The sequence below is a fragment of the Macaca nemestrina genome, chromosome 7 (genome assembly GCF_043159975.1).
Source record: "Macaca nemestrina isolate mMacNem1 chromosome 7, mMacNem.hap1, whole genome shotgun sequence".
Classification (NCBI taxonomy): domain Eukaryota; kingdom Metazoa; phylum Chordata; class Mammalia; order Primates; family Cercopithecidae; genus Macaca; species Macaca nemestrina.
In genome coordinates, this window is record NC_092131.1 from 93,570,527 (window position 1) to 93,585,396 (window position 14,870).

Genomic DNA, 14,870 nt, shown 5'->3' on the forward strand with positions numbered 1-14,870 from the left:
GTCTTCCTGTGTATCAGGTATGGCTGCTGGCACTGGCCTTGGAGGATCTGCATTGGCTGCAGTCCACAGTTAGTTCCCAGTGCCTTAAAGACCTCTGGAAATCAGGCGAGGAGACCAGCTGTCTGAGAGAGCTCCACTCTCTGGCTGCCCCTACCAGAGTGCTCAAAGAAGGTATTTTTTTAAATCAGCCTTTATTAGTGCCTGTTTCTCTTATTTCTGGTTCCCATATATTTTATAACATTTTTATAAAAATGTGCTGTTCCAGGCCCTAGCATCTAGCAAAAGGTTGAAAGTCTTAGCTGGTTCTTATGACATTTATCAGAAGAGGATTGTTTTACTTGTTAGGTGATTTTTTGGGTTTTCCTACATCAATGGACTTTTTAAACTATTGGATTTTTTTTTTTTTTTTTAGTATTTAAAAGCTAATTTATTTTAAAGAAATATACAGTTTGAAATTTTGGTGAATGTTCGATTTGTCTTTTTTTCCTAGTGGGAGAGATATTGACCGCTTTCTCAATGAGCTGTTCTGGATTAAGCAAAAGCTGTCAGTATTGGTCCAATTTTCGGGAGTTAAAAAATGAGGTATTAGATCCCACTACATACAGAGTTTTATTAAAACTAAATAAGTCTGACCTAAACATCTTCATTCTGGGTTGTGTCAAGGAACAGGAAACGTGGACTGTGTACTGGAGCTGTGTCAGTCTGTGCCAGTCCCAGGATGCGCTGAGACAGGCTCAGGGACATGGTGTCACCTGCTGATGCCTTAACAGCAAGAGGTGGAGCCGGCAGCAGACAGAGGTCCTGGCTCAGCTCAGTGGCTCCACAAGTTGCTGCAGAGCAGGGGTGGAAGGTGCAGGCTCTTTCTCTTCTCTTCTGCTTCCACTTTCTCTGTGATTCAGAATGTGGCTTCCTCCTCAAAAGGAAGAATGGGGCAGTGGGAAGGGGCATTTTGCAATAATATTCCTAATTGTCCAAAAGCACTGAGACTCCTGCTAAGATGATATCCTCTGGGAACTGAGGGTCCTGCTGGAGGAGAGGATCTCCTTTGCTTGCGTGAAGAGCAGAAAGGGCAGAAGATGAGCGAATGATAACTGATTGAGTGATTGTATTATTAGAACTGATATTTGTTTCATGGTTATTTATGTCATAGATTTCATTTGTATCATGTATTTGTAGTAATTATTTTTATTGACGATAATCATAAGAAGAGCTGTCACATCAAGGTTTTGTCATGTGCTAGTCACTGCACAAAGCATTTGAATGATGTCCTTGAAACTTTTCCCATACTGATCATACTGGAGGATGTCCAGAGAAACACAGAAAAGTGGTGTGGAGGGGAGTAGCTGATGGTAAGTTAAATAAATAATAATAAAATTAGCGAGACATGGTGGTCCATGCTTGTGGTCTCAGCCACTTCGGTGGCTGAGGTGGGAAGATCGCTTGGACCTGAGAGGTCAAGGCTTCGGTGAGCTGTGATCATGCCACTGCACTCCAGCCTGAGCAACAGAGCAAGACTCTGTCTCAAAAATAAATAAATAAACAAATAATATTGATCAATAACAAATACAAGACTGCTATGAAATTGGAAAAGATAGCAGAATTAGGATACAAATGTATTGACAGGCTGGAACCATGGACCATCACCAATAAGAATATATCTTAGAACACTGAATGAACGTATGGGTATTTTCTTAGTTTCAAATACAACTGCATATGTCTATTAGGGGAGCATAGCTTAGCAGCCAGTAGCACAGATAGAAAGATCTAGGAGATTTCCTGAGTGCAAGCTATTACATGGTGTGTATGGCTGCCAAAATATTGACTGTGACCTTTGGTTGCATTGACAAAGGTAGAGCATGCAAAGTAAGGGAGGTGCTCTATCTATTCTGTGAAGTGTTTTCTTTCAGATGCAGCATTTAATGAGAAAAGTACGTGAAAGAGTTTGTTCAGAGGACAGCTATCTGGCTTTTGACAGGACTTCAAACCATGTCAGATGTGGAGCTAATAAAGAAAGTTAGGCTGCTTAGCTTGGAGAAAGGACTGAGCGAATAAGAGAGAGAGAAAAAACACAGAAGCAGAGAGAGAGAGAGAGAGAGAGAGAGAGAGAGAGAGAGAGAGAGAGAGACTGTGTGTATGTTGGGTGGGTGGGAAGAGATAGGAAGGGCTTGAGCATTGCCCTCTTAATTCTGAAGAGTTTAGGAGAAAATTAGCATCCTCCTCGTACCAACAGAGGGCAAAGCAAAGCCCAGGAGGTGGTATTTACAGGTAGATCGAGTTCAGTTCAGATTAGGGAAGTATTTTCAAACATTTGGAACAACTGCCGGAGTAATGAGTTGTTCCAGTAGAGCTTGCAAAGTGTTTCCTTTCTAAAATTCCTTAATTTTATAAATTTAAACCTGTACCTTTAAAACATATTTGAACAATGGTCAGTAGATGGCGGTAGGATACCGTAGATTTTACCAGTAGCAGCTGGAATTTCACCCTTTAATATGCTGGAAGTAGATGATTTTTTTCTAATTATTATTGGAAGGTGTGTCCTAATCTATTGTTCAGAGAGAAATTGCTGATTTGAAAAACAGGAAATAATACTTCCTAATTAAATAGACAATAATGAGTAGCAAATACTTTTATGTTGCCTGAATGCTATCATGCTGTTTTTTTATTGGCCTCTAAAAATTTGTGGTAGGAAGAGTGTGTGTGTGTGTGTGTGTGTGTGTGTGTGTAAATGAAAGGTCTGGTTTGTTTTAAATAATTCCAAAATGTAATATACTAATTTTGTGTAAAATTTTTAAAATACATGACTGAATTGAATAGAAAATATTTCTATGAAGCATTGTATTGAAAAAAATCTTATTTTCTTCTTTAGACTAGCACGTTTTGTACTTAGACATTATGAATTGTAAAATAAAAGTGTGTATTCTTCATAAATGCACTGAATTAATTATTTTTTTTCCTGGTATTTTGTAAAATAAAGTTTGTTCAGGAATGGTCAGCTTGGGAGATTTTAATCTATATGAGATTTTTCTCTCCCTTTGAATTTTTTTGGGAGTGTTGCAATAGAAGAAGGGCCTGTATTTTGAGACACACAAGCCTTAATAAATATTCTTTAGAAGTGGATGTATGTCCAAAACGTGTGGAAAATAAAACATGTTGATGTTTAATTTGGAAAGAGGAAGATAATGCTGATGCCACCCCTTCCCTACATTTTTTGTTTTTCAGAAAGTGTAGCATGATATTCTTGTCTGTTAGGTTCTAAGTATCTAGCATAGCAACACCTTTTTCCCATCTAACTCTGAGCAGCGTATTTAGGTTGGCTGCGTGTCTAAAAAGTTGTTCGTGGAGAGCAGTTAGTCACAAAAGCACATGTGGGTCCCTTATTCCTCTTCAATTCTAAGCAGTGAATATACCCCGGGCTTCCAGGGAGACAAATTGTTTTAATTTGCTAACATTTTGGGACTCTCCAGGACTGCGAGAAGCTAATTTCCAAGTTTTGGGAGATCCCTGATAGAATCTTAGGCAGACATTTTCTAAGATTATCTCTGAGACTAAAAAAAAAAAAAAAAAAAAAAAAAAAAAAAACAAGCAAAATATCAATTTCTGCACATGAGTCTCATGCAAACCATACAGTCCATTCAAGCACGTTCTTTCCCATTCATTTTCTCTCCCTCTTTCTCTCTCTCTCTCTCTCACTTTCTCGCTCGCCTTTTTATTTCAATTGATGAGAAACATGAACAGAGTTGTACTCCCCTGTGGAGTGAATGGAAGCTGGGAGATCAACACCCTATTACAGAAAGGCCGTGTGACCTTCGCCAGGTCCCTGGGCTTTGTGAATTTCACTCTGCTTAGTCATCAACAAATTTCCTCTTCTGCTGATGGAAATTTGGCCAAGAATTATGAAATGAATGTCTGAAAAGTTTTCTTGTTACTCCCATAACAAAAAGCTCTATGTAAAAAGAAAGTAACGTGCTTGTATCTAGAACTATCAAAGAATTTCTTCTTTGGCTAGTAAAATAATCATAATTAATGGTCATCTGTGCATTTTCCCTACAAAACCTTTATATCACCGTTTAAAGGAAAAATTCTGATAGGACTAAATGTTCTTTTTTATTTTAGCAAATAATGCTATTGTTCTTTTTCTATTTTATACACATATGTATGCACACACAGTCCACAGGCACACACAGACACATATATTAATCTTCCTATATGTGTAGAAACAATGTATAAAAATATGTTGTACATGTTTTTCTTACTTCAGTGTTTCTGCATGGGTTAAAAATGTAACAAAGTAAAATTTAAGCTCTTTCATGCAAGCATTCGTTCTTTAATACATAAATTTTTATCAGAGTACTGCTTTAAGGTAATACTTTTTCTTGCTTTCTTTTTAAAATATTGAATATTATTTAATGAGAGGCTGGAATAGTATGTACTTCTTTTATGAACATGTAATGTAAAACTTTTAGAGACTTGCTTTAAATAAGAAACTTGCTAAGATATCTGAACAGCTGTATACTGGTTTCTAGATTATCAAGTTGAAACTCAAATGTAAGTCACGTGTTTTTTTAAACATATCTTGATGTGACAGAATTTGTCAATAAGCAAATATTATGCTCACAAAACAATTTTTTGGAGAGTATCATGATACAAGCATTTCACAGTACACAAGTTGTTCAACTTGAACTCATAAAACATCATGTTATTTATTTGTCTTTTCCTTTGAAAGATAGTTAATTATTGAAGCATTGAGAACATTTTACATTCCTGGCTTGTGGTTGTGTCTTGCAAACGTGAGACTAATGAGAGCAAGTTCTCACCCTAACTCTGAACTTGCTGACTTATCTGATTTAAAATCTGAGCATTTGAACATTGGTGAGTTATTTTAAATAATGATTCTATTTTGTTGTTGCTGCTGTTTCATGAAGAGTGATTTTTTTTTTCAATTCAACAAAGACAATGCCTTGCATCTGATGTAGGAGAAAAGGAGTGATGGGTCTGGCAGACATATATGGCATGTATATTTATTTAACGGTTTGCTATAATGCATATTATTAATGATGACAATCATGAACTCGCATGCATTGTTTATTTTGTAAATACACATAATGGAGCTTTCAAAAAAGGAGATCAGCTGCCCCTTGCAACGATGGCCGTCTGCTGTGGAAGTAACTACTCAGAGACCCTTTGTGACTTGGGTTCCCGACCCAGTCCATTTCACTATTTATGCTCTTGGAATATTTTGTGAAGTCCATCTATAATTTCCCTGCTCTGAGCATCTAAAATGAACCACAGGTCTACGTTACATCTACATGGTAGATTAGATTTGAGTATCTATAAGTGGATTTGAACATCAACAGTACCTGCAAAACTAAATATGCATTAAATGCCATTAAATTGTGGTCATAAAATGCAAAAAGGATTTCCGAGTACTTGGGGGATTGGGGACACTCTTCAGACAGGATATAGGTTATTTGATTAACATGCACCTTGAATCTACTTTGTTTTCATTCTGAAGAGCAGAAATGAAATGGGCAAAACTCTACATGAATCCTGACGCATCTCAGTTTATTTCAGTACTTTTAATTTTTATTTTACATTTTTATGCCAACTTATAAAACTTCTACTGGACATTTGGGCTTCATTTTGACCTTTCCATGCTCTTTCTCTCGATCTGAATTATTTCATTTTAGTGAAAATGGAAAGAGTACAATAAAAAGAGCTCAATCTGAGGGGCACATCTATTCCTGCATTAATTCCGAATTTAATTGTGTGCTACCTGAACTCTGGGACAGCCAGCTTGGTGTTTATATCTCCCTCTCATTGAAAGTCTGAAAATCCCAGGGAAACATTCGAAGGAAAGGAGAAAATGTTTGTTTTCATAAATTTTACAAACCCTGGCTGTAACAGATCTTAAAAGGGCGTCTTATATAGTGCAGAGACGCTAAATACTACATCTGCTTTAAATATTGTTGGGAGTCTCAGGCCTTTGTGGAGAGGGTTTGATGCCGTCTTTTGTTGTAGGACAACTCGTGTACTCTGTGATGCAGGGGAGTTGCTAGTTCAAAGGATATAGCCTTACTTCGGGTTTCTTTTCTCTCTTTCTTCCTTCCTTTCTTTCTTTTCTTCTCCCCTCCCCGGCCACTACATTGTGGGTTTTGCTTGGGGGGCTTTAGTTTTAAGCATTCACATGGAATTCTCAGTCTTTGTTCTTTCAAGAAAAGACAAGTCCTTTATAATAATAATTATAAAATCTGCAGTAAGGTTTGTAAATTGAACATACATGAAGCTATATTGGATACTATCACAACTTTTGTCTTAAATTGGGTGAATAGCTCTCAACTTTGTGTTTGTGGAATGGAAGGTATTTATAGATATTAATTACAGTCAAGCTAATTTAAAGTATCCTTTATTAATTTTCTTCCGGTTTGATAATTTTCAGGAATAATTGCAGCCACCTACATGCACAGTCTTCACATAATATTCTTAATTGTATTAAATATCTACCCCCACTCAGTTTATGTAGCATTTTAATATACATATTTTATTCAGCAGAAGTCTAAAGGCTTCTATTTATTCAAACTGAGCATTAGATCAGAAAGTGAAGAAGTCAGAGACCCAGGAATGAAAGCAGGCCTTCCCTGTTTCTCCCACAATCATTTCGGGTAGGTGACTGTGTTTGCTGAGAAATGGAGTGGATGGGATATTGACAGTTTCCTATCAATAGCTAGACCCTAGAGGCCTGGCTGTTTGGGCCCACGCTGATTGACTACTCTTTAATAGACATATAATTGTTGACAAATACCTTCCAATAGACTGTGGCAGCGCCCAGGCAGACAAAGAAGATTTCAGAATGATAGAGACCGGAGCTGAGCCATTTGGTAGAGGCAGTGCCTTACAGAGGAAAGGACTTTGCACATAGTGAACTTACTAAGGGAAACCAGCTCAGGGCATCTCTGTGGCCAATCCTGGGCAATCCTATCAAAATCGAGAAATTAAAAAAGATTCATTGTTTCCGTGTATCACAGAGTTTGCTGGAGAGGGATGAACACAGACCGTTTGTGCAGTTTTGTATCCAATCTATTACTTTGTCCATGTTTAAAAAATTATATATAGGGAGAGAAGGGTGTGTGTGTGTGTGTGTGTGTGTGTGTGTGTGTGTGTGTGTATGAGATTTGATACCTAGAATATTTTTTAGCTTGTTTATGGCATTGTAAAACTTATCAACCTGATTCTTGCAGGAACACAATAGGCTATTCAGATAATTTCAAAGAGTCTTGGACAGTAATGAGAATTATGGAAAAAAATTGATTTTAGACACCAGCCCCATTTACAACTGAAGTATCAGAGGAGCTTGGAGATGTCCCTATAAGGCTGATGCATCCGAGAGTATTCGGGAACCTCCATCTCAGCCTCCACGGCTTGTCTGGCCAAGCTTGCCTTCCTAGATCAATGCCTGGCTGAGAAATAGCTCTTGAAAGTTTGCCTCACAGAATGCATTCTCTCGTCCAGTTCAGTTTCAGTAAATCTCCCTCCTTGGGGGCTTACTCTCAACCACAGGAGGCCACAGTTGCTTTCAGTACGTGACAGGAGCCTGCTGACAATGGGACTAGGTGATCTCATTTAGATCTGCAAGCTGGTGTAACCTTAATAAAATAAAATAATAAAATAAAATAAAATGTAAACAGTTGAAATGCAACCTCAGCCTCATTGTTGCCATCATACACCAGACAGAATAGCAGATTGAGCCAGGCCTAATGTCATCTGCGAGGTAGGTTCCCTCATACTGTCCTGTGAACGCACCAGGTTGACACGGCAGGCCTCCTCCTGACATCCTGCATGAAACTGAACCAGCTCGTGCCCAAAAGACCTTGAGTCCTGCCTTTGATTCTTATTGATCAAATACGCAGATTAAATCCCACATCACACAACAAGGCAAAACCCGAGCTTTCTCTGTCAACTTCTAGGAATCCCGGTGAAGCCCTTTCTGAATTATCTTCTTATGCGTGAAGGAGAGCTGGAGTGCACATGTATTTCAGGAAGATATACATGGTGGGCAAGCAGATACGTAGGTCTGATAGCTCCCAGGCTTTGTGGCAGGAGGATGAGACAGATAAGAATGTTGTGCTTGTTACCTGTTGTCAAATTCAAACCCATAGTTAGGGTTCATTTGGAGAGAAGAAAAGATTATTTTTGAAGTTGCTTCTTTGCAATCTGTAAGCATTCCTAAACACGCAGGCTTCTGCAAACAGCTGCCTCAAAATGTTGTGTGTGTGTGTGTGTGTGTGTGTCCATTAATTCAGAATTACTCCAATTACAAGCTTTTGATGCTCTGAAACCCTCTCTCTAACCCAAAAGAGATGGAGAGCCCTCGGACCATCCAATCAGATCATTTTCCCTGCCGCCTGCAGCAGATGTAAGCAATTTACTTTTTTATTTCTGCATATTCAGTGTGAGCGGAGCTGTTGGGGACCTTTCACCCCAGAGCCTGCAGGATTCTAACCCTATCAAATTAAAGCATTTTGCTCACTTATTCCCAAACGCTTTGCTGGTGCTAAGCAGACATCCCGCTGCATAGCAATGGCGGGTGTTCGTGTCCACTCATAGCCCCAGCCTAATCAGAGGTTATTAAGGAAAATATACAGTGCTTTAATTTGATGAGATTGGTTATAGGTAGTGCAGTTAAAGGTCACACTCCTGCGTGTATCTCCCTCCGTCTCTGTAATATTTTCTGCTCGCTTGACAATCCTGAGCTGCAAACAATAGGCCAAGGCGACACATTTATTTTTGACATGCTGTGATGGGCTCAATAGGGATAAAGATGAATTATTTAAGGATTGCATAAACAAACATCCTGGGCCAGGTTTTGGTTACATCTTTCACTTTGTGCTCTGTGTATGCTGTTGCCTTAAAAGAACATGTTCAAGAAATGAGCCTCCTTTGGGCAGGAACGCATTTAGATGGAGGACCCAGATAGGCTGCTGCCAGATGGCTGGGCCGCCCGCCTAACTCCTGTTGCTGGCTGGGCAGGGAGGGATGGTGGCTCCCAGCTCCCAGGGAAAGGTGCCTCTGAAGGATTGATTTGCTCTTCTGACCCTGGAAACTTCTCCACCTGCTGTGAGCTAATTGAGCTGGCCTGTCCGCATCCATAGGAGTGGTGGGGCCACTGGGGGCCCAGGCTGGCTGCTTTTATGTGTCCATCGCCTCATCGAGAAGAAGTCAGGTAATGGAAGGTGGCCCAGTCTTTCCCTGGCAGGGAGAGAGAATTATCCAGCTCCCCCTGCTCTTTTGAGGGTTGATTTTCATACCAAGTTTTCTCTCTTTCCCGGAGAAGCCCTTTCTGATCTTAGCACATCCCAGCCTTGGGGAGGTACAGTCCCAAGATGAGAGTCCTGCTTCTCTGGGGTGCTTAGGCATTCTCAGTTTCCCATTTCAGACACATTGTCGAAGGCACAGAGAAAGGCATAGGAAGGAACAAGGGCAACTTCTAATCTTCTGTCGAACTTAATGGTTTTTGTGTATGTGTCCTTGTCATAGACCAACTGCAGGCTGATTTACCTAGAAATTTACATGAAAATTGCTTTATGCAGCTGTATGTAAAAATTCAAGTCGCACAGTGTCACTGTACCGTGCAGGTCAAGGCACAGCCCGGAGTATTATAGCCCAAAACAATTTGTTTTCAGTCATGGGAGGAGGGGGAGGGATGCAGCAGGATAGGGGGCCGAAGGAGGACACCGTGGGGGCTCTTCAGGACAGCACTGTGTTTAGGGAAGCAGCGAGGGCAGAGGGACAGCCTGCCTCCTCCCTTTCTTCCCTGAGAGTGCTCCCTGACTGGCATCTATCTTTAATGTCTTTTTTTTTCTTGAACCTTTAATATTTTAAAGCGATATTATACCTGATTTATCATCCTACTCCCCAAATATATTACCTAATGACAGTACTAAATTATTTGAAAGTCTTCCCCACTTGTACTGAGAAATACCAGGGTTAAGGCTGCTTAAGAAACGGTTGCTGTGTGCTCCTGGAGACCGGTTGACAATTCCACAAAAATCTTCTCTCCATATGTTGTTTTGTTTTCAATGTTCATATGCTTGAAATGTGATAAGTTGGAGATATTAGAGAGTTAATAAAATAATAATAATAATAATATTAAAGTAGAGGACTTTAGAGCAATTTCTAATTAGGAGTTTGGGAGAAGGCAGGGTCAGCTGTGGGCAGCCTCCTGGGTCTGGCTCAGGTCTAGAGGAGGTTCCTTTCCTGTTTGCCCATTGCAACAGCCACGGGATGCCAGGAAGTTGTGTGTGATTCTTTAAGAGCCCTTACTGCATCTACAGTTCGGCATGCAATGTGTTTCCCACTGTGTGCACGTGGCCCCGAAAAGGTGGCTCTGCAGCCTGCAGATCAGAGAACCTGTCAAAAATCTCTGCAAAGATGCAGAGATGCCTCCATGTGCAAGAAAATTCAGCCTCTCCTCGGATTGCAGAGCCTATGGGCCTGGCAATGAACTTCCCAGATTTCTAAGGAAAAATGCCATGAGCTAAAAATGCCAGCAACAACTTTGTAGTTCTACTTAATGCTTTATAAATTTGGGTATGTGTGCATATATCTGCATTCATTAAAATTATTTATCATTGCTTTATGCTATTAAATGTTTTCGTGAAGACAGTTAAAATGATGACTGCCATTCTCTATAGTTACATGGCTGAGTGAGTATCCTTATTTGGAACAATTAGTCATAACTGGGATCTGGGTGGTTCTGAGAATGCCTTAGAACTGGGTGGGATGGGGTGGCTGAGTGAGAGTGAGGGCAACCTCTTCAATGGGATGGATTTTGTCTCTTCATCTTTCGGATGACCCTGTCTCAGGACTTTGCCCCCTTATTTCTGTTGCTTCTCATTTAAAACGGATCCCTCTGGTATGTGTCATCATTTTGCTTTGCTTAGCTCCAGATTACATTTCCCCGATACAAAGCACACCTGAAATAATCAAAAGGCAAATGAAAGGCCCACTACCCATTCGTGCATAACATGCAAACCAATTTTTAAAATTATTTGAGTTTCAGCCTTTTAATTTTAGGACCATAACTTTGCCATGAGTAGTACTTTAAATTCTTGCCCTTATTTAGGTATTTATGGAACAATTAAGATAGGTTACTACCCTTCCTTGAAGGACAGAAGGCAAGCTATAGGTCAGCTGACAATATGCTTTTTTGGCAAATATCTGAAGTGTTATTTTGACGGAATATTTTCTAACTTTGTAGGACCTTAAAATACAAACCTGGTTATTTGGGAATCTGTAGAATTTAAAGTATGAAAATATTTGATGATTTTATTCTTATAAGCTTTGTAATACAAGGAAAAATGGTTTTAGTTGAAAAGTTTGCTGTTATTGGTAGACAGATCTTATGGGGCTGGGTAAAGAATTAAACTGACTTTGCAAGTTGTCAAGCTGATTACACAAATTAACTAGGAACAAATACTTAAATTACTTCTTCTATTGGCTTGTCTCTTCAGTTGTATTCCAGAATAATTTTGAAAATTGAATATTCCTTTAAATCGTCCTCAGGTTGATGTCATTATAGTGTAATCACCAATCTCATAAAGTGGCTTGATTATTGTGCTTTAGCAGACGGTGCAGGGTTATGAAACTTGCATCTCCCGTCATGATTTCTCACACGAGTTTCACATCATTGAGCCCCTTCAGCTGTCACATGCATCAATGACTGCGTCATGTTATCGAACATAACCTGGTAATCAGGAGAAACAGAATGGAGAAGTTTTCTAAATTTAGATGAAAAATAATAATAAATTCCAAAAAGGTTATTTCTAAATATTTCTAATAAAATATTTGAGTTACTCTTGGATATTTTATTGTCTATGTAGAATACATGCTACATGTAGTTTCAAATAGATAATTTTACCTCCCTTAACCCTACAAAGAAAAAAAAATCCAAACAAACTGTGTTTGGAATTTAAATGTTAGAAGGTGCTTCAGTCTAATAAATATTTTCCTAATGTGTTATTGTGATTCTTTCCTTGTGTGAACAGGTTACTTTTGAAGATGATAACTTTCATGCTGAGATGCTCTCCACGTAATTCTGAAAAGGGCCGCTAGGTGGGAGTGGTGCCAACAAGGGTGGTTCAGGTCTGTTAGATGAACTATGTGGGATCCAGAGATTGTGTGATTTCCATCTATGAATATGGCTTCCCACAAAATAGAGCTATTTGTTAAAGCAATACATCAAATATTCCATTAATTAAAAATTTCCAGTGTTTTATCTGAATCTAAAAAGAAGTGCAATTTGAGAAGGAGAAAAAAAGTCATTTAGGTATGTATAAAGGAAATGCCCATCTAAAGTACTTCGGTTGTCGGTTGTCTTAGTTGCTAATCATTTAGTTCTGCTAGGCTTATGTTACCATCAGGCATAACAATGAAAAGTTACTAAAGCACACATGTTTTACTCTGCTAATAAAAAATAATTCCTTTTGTAGGCATCTATTGAGAAATTAAAAGAAAAAAATCAGAAAATTGATATTCTAAGCCATGAAAAAGACCTCCCCAAAATTCCAAAATTTGACGTGTGCTAACCAAACTTAAATCAACCTATTCAGCAATTTAAATATACTATTGCAAATATCTAGCAGGTCTAGAAAGAAATTATGAATACAAGTATTTTAAAAAGAAAATGGAATACAACTCATAAAGACATTGGATGCTTCCAAAACAGTAGTAAAAAGCAAATTCATAGCATTACTAAACAAAAATAAAATGAAATGAGTTAATCATTATACTCAAGAAATTAGATAAAAACTCTGTATATATAAAGAAGCAATATTGTTAAGGAATAGAATTGACAAGTAAATGGAGAGGTAAATCTAAGACACTAGTTTTATAGGAGAACAATTTCAAGACCTATGTCTGGAATTCTCCTTAAGATAATAAGATGGCTAGCTCAAATAAAATTAGAAGTTAGAAATGATAAAACAACAAATATAAAGGAGATAGAAATTATAAGACCTCTAAATCTATGCCAGAATGTTGAAGCACTCAATAAAATAAATGATTTTCTTTTTTGGAAAATATAAAATACTGATATTAATTCCAGATGAAAAAATATTCTGAGTGCTCTAATACCATTTTTAAAAGCATAAATGAATACTTACAGATTTTAAAAGGCTAGAATACAAATAAATTGAATCAATATTTAAAATAATACAACAGAGAGCTTATTCCAGGAATGCAAAAGGAATAAATGCAATCTTACATGTAATTATTTTTTAAAACTGGGACTGTACATCTTGAGTGACTAATATACATATACTTAACAATACATTTCCTGTATTCACATAAGATTCAGAAACAAGACATGAATTTTGATGATGTCCTTATTATTATGGATAATGTGATAAAAATTAAACCATCAAAAGATAAAATAACTCTGAATAGTATTTAGAAAAAAAATTAACATTAATAAGATATTTTGTTAAGGTGACAGAATACGACAGAAATAAATGTGAAACTCTTATATGTTTCCTATATACTGTATAAGCAATAAACATTTAGAAGTATAAGGGAAACAGCTAATTCAGAGGAGAGAATTAATTGAGAGGCACATGAAATCCTATGTTAATTAGGAGGTATTTTCAGAAGAGAATATGGCTACTGCAGTTCCATGCTGATTTTTTTTATGGTTTTAACAAAGTCATTGAAATCCTAGTGGCATGGTTTTGGCACTTTTTTTTTGTTATTAGAAAGTTCAGTGGCTGAATGGAGAGTTGGAATAACCCAACCCCTGAACAAAGACTAAGTAAGGAAGACTTGTCCTAGTAAATAGTAATTTTGTTAAAAGAAAACTGGACATAATTTAGAAAGGCACATTGATATGAGCATTAGTAGAAGACATCAATGAAAAAGAATAGAGCACCTTGAGATAGACCCTCCAATGCAGATATATTTCAGCAAATGTTTAAAGTGACATCACAAATTAGTAATTTTTTTCCCAAACAAATGGGGTTGAGACAATCGGTATTGACAAAAATGAAGATCATGTCAATATATCATTTAAACAGCCCTGGAGGAGTGAGGAGTCCTCCTGAAGTGGCATCAAGGTAGGAACACAGAACCACTATGCTTGAATTTATGGCAGAACATTCACATCTGTAATTGCTGCAGATGTTGCAGAAATCCAGGCTTCCCTGGCTACTATTGCACCCTGAATTCTCATCATCTGCAGTCTGTTTTGTGTGTACCCTACAAGGACCTAGTCTATCACTCTTATTCTTTCCTTCAACCTTTGCTAATTTTTCTAATCTTGTCTTCTTGATTTCAGCAAGAACTCCTTTACATGTTCAACATTTTGTAGAGCATTCCCTGGGACGTGGAAAATTCTGCTAGGCTATTCCCTGAGGCTTCAGTGGAGGCTATTTTCTCTTACAGTCTCATTTTTCAGGATCTGGAGATGGAGTGTTTTCAGTGCCCATTCTGCAGCATTTCCTCTTCTTCTTGGCTAAATACTACAGCCTTTAGAACAAGCTTGTCCAACCCGTGGCTCACAGTCATGTAGCCCAGGATGGCTTTGAATGTGGCCCAGCACAAATTGGTAAATTTTCTTAAAACATTATGAGACTTGGCCAGGCATGGTGGTTCACGCCTGTAATCCCAGCACTTCAGGAGGCCAAGACAGGCAGATCACCTGAGGTCAGGAGTTGGAGATCAGCCTGGCCAACATGGTGAAACCCCATCTCTACTAAAAATACAAAAAAAAAAAAAAATCAGCCAGGCGTGGTGGCAGGTGCCTGTGACCCCAGCTACTCAGGAGGCTGAGGCAGGAGAAATGCTTGAACCCTGAGGTGGAGGTTGCAGTGAGCCAAGATCGC

The 14,870-nt window shown here is 38.3% G+C and overlaps 1 long non-coding RNA gene across 1 annotated transcript in view; it reads right to left on the reverse strand.

Moving 5' to 3' along the window:
• Positions 1–11,341: 11,341 nt before the first annotated feature.
• LOC139364117 (uncharacterized) overlaps positions 11,342–14,870 on the reverse strand; it is a 30,291-nt gene continuing 26,762 nt past the window's right edge. The window contains exon 3 of the long non-coding RNA XR_011625398.1: positions 11,342–11,740. This is a non-coding gene — a long non-coding RNA (uncharacterized lncRNA). The remainder of the gene's footprint in view (positions 11,741–14,870) is intronic.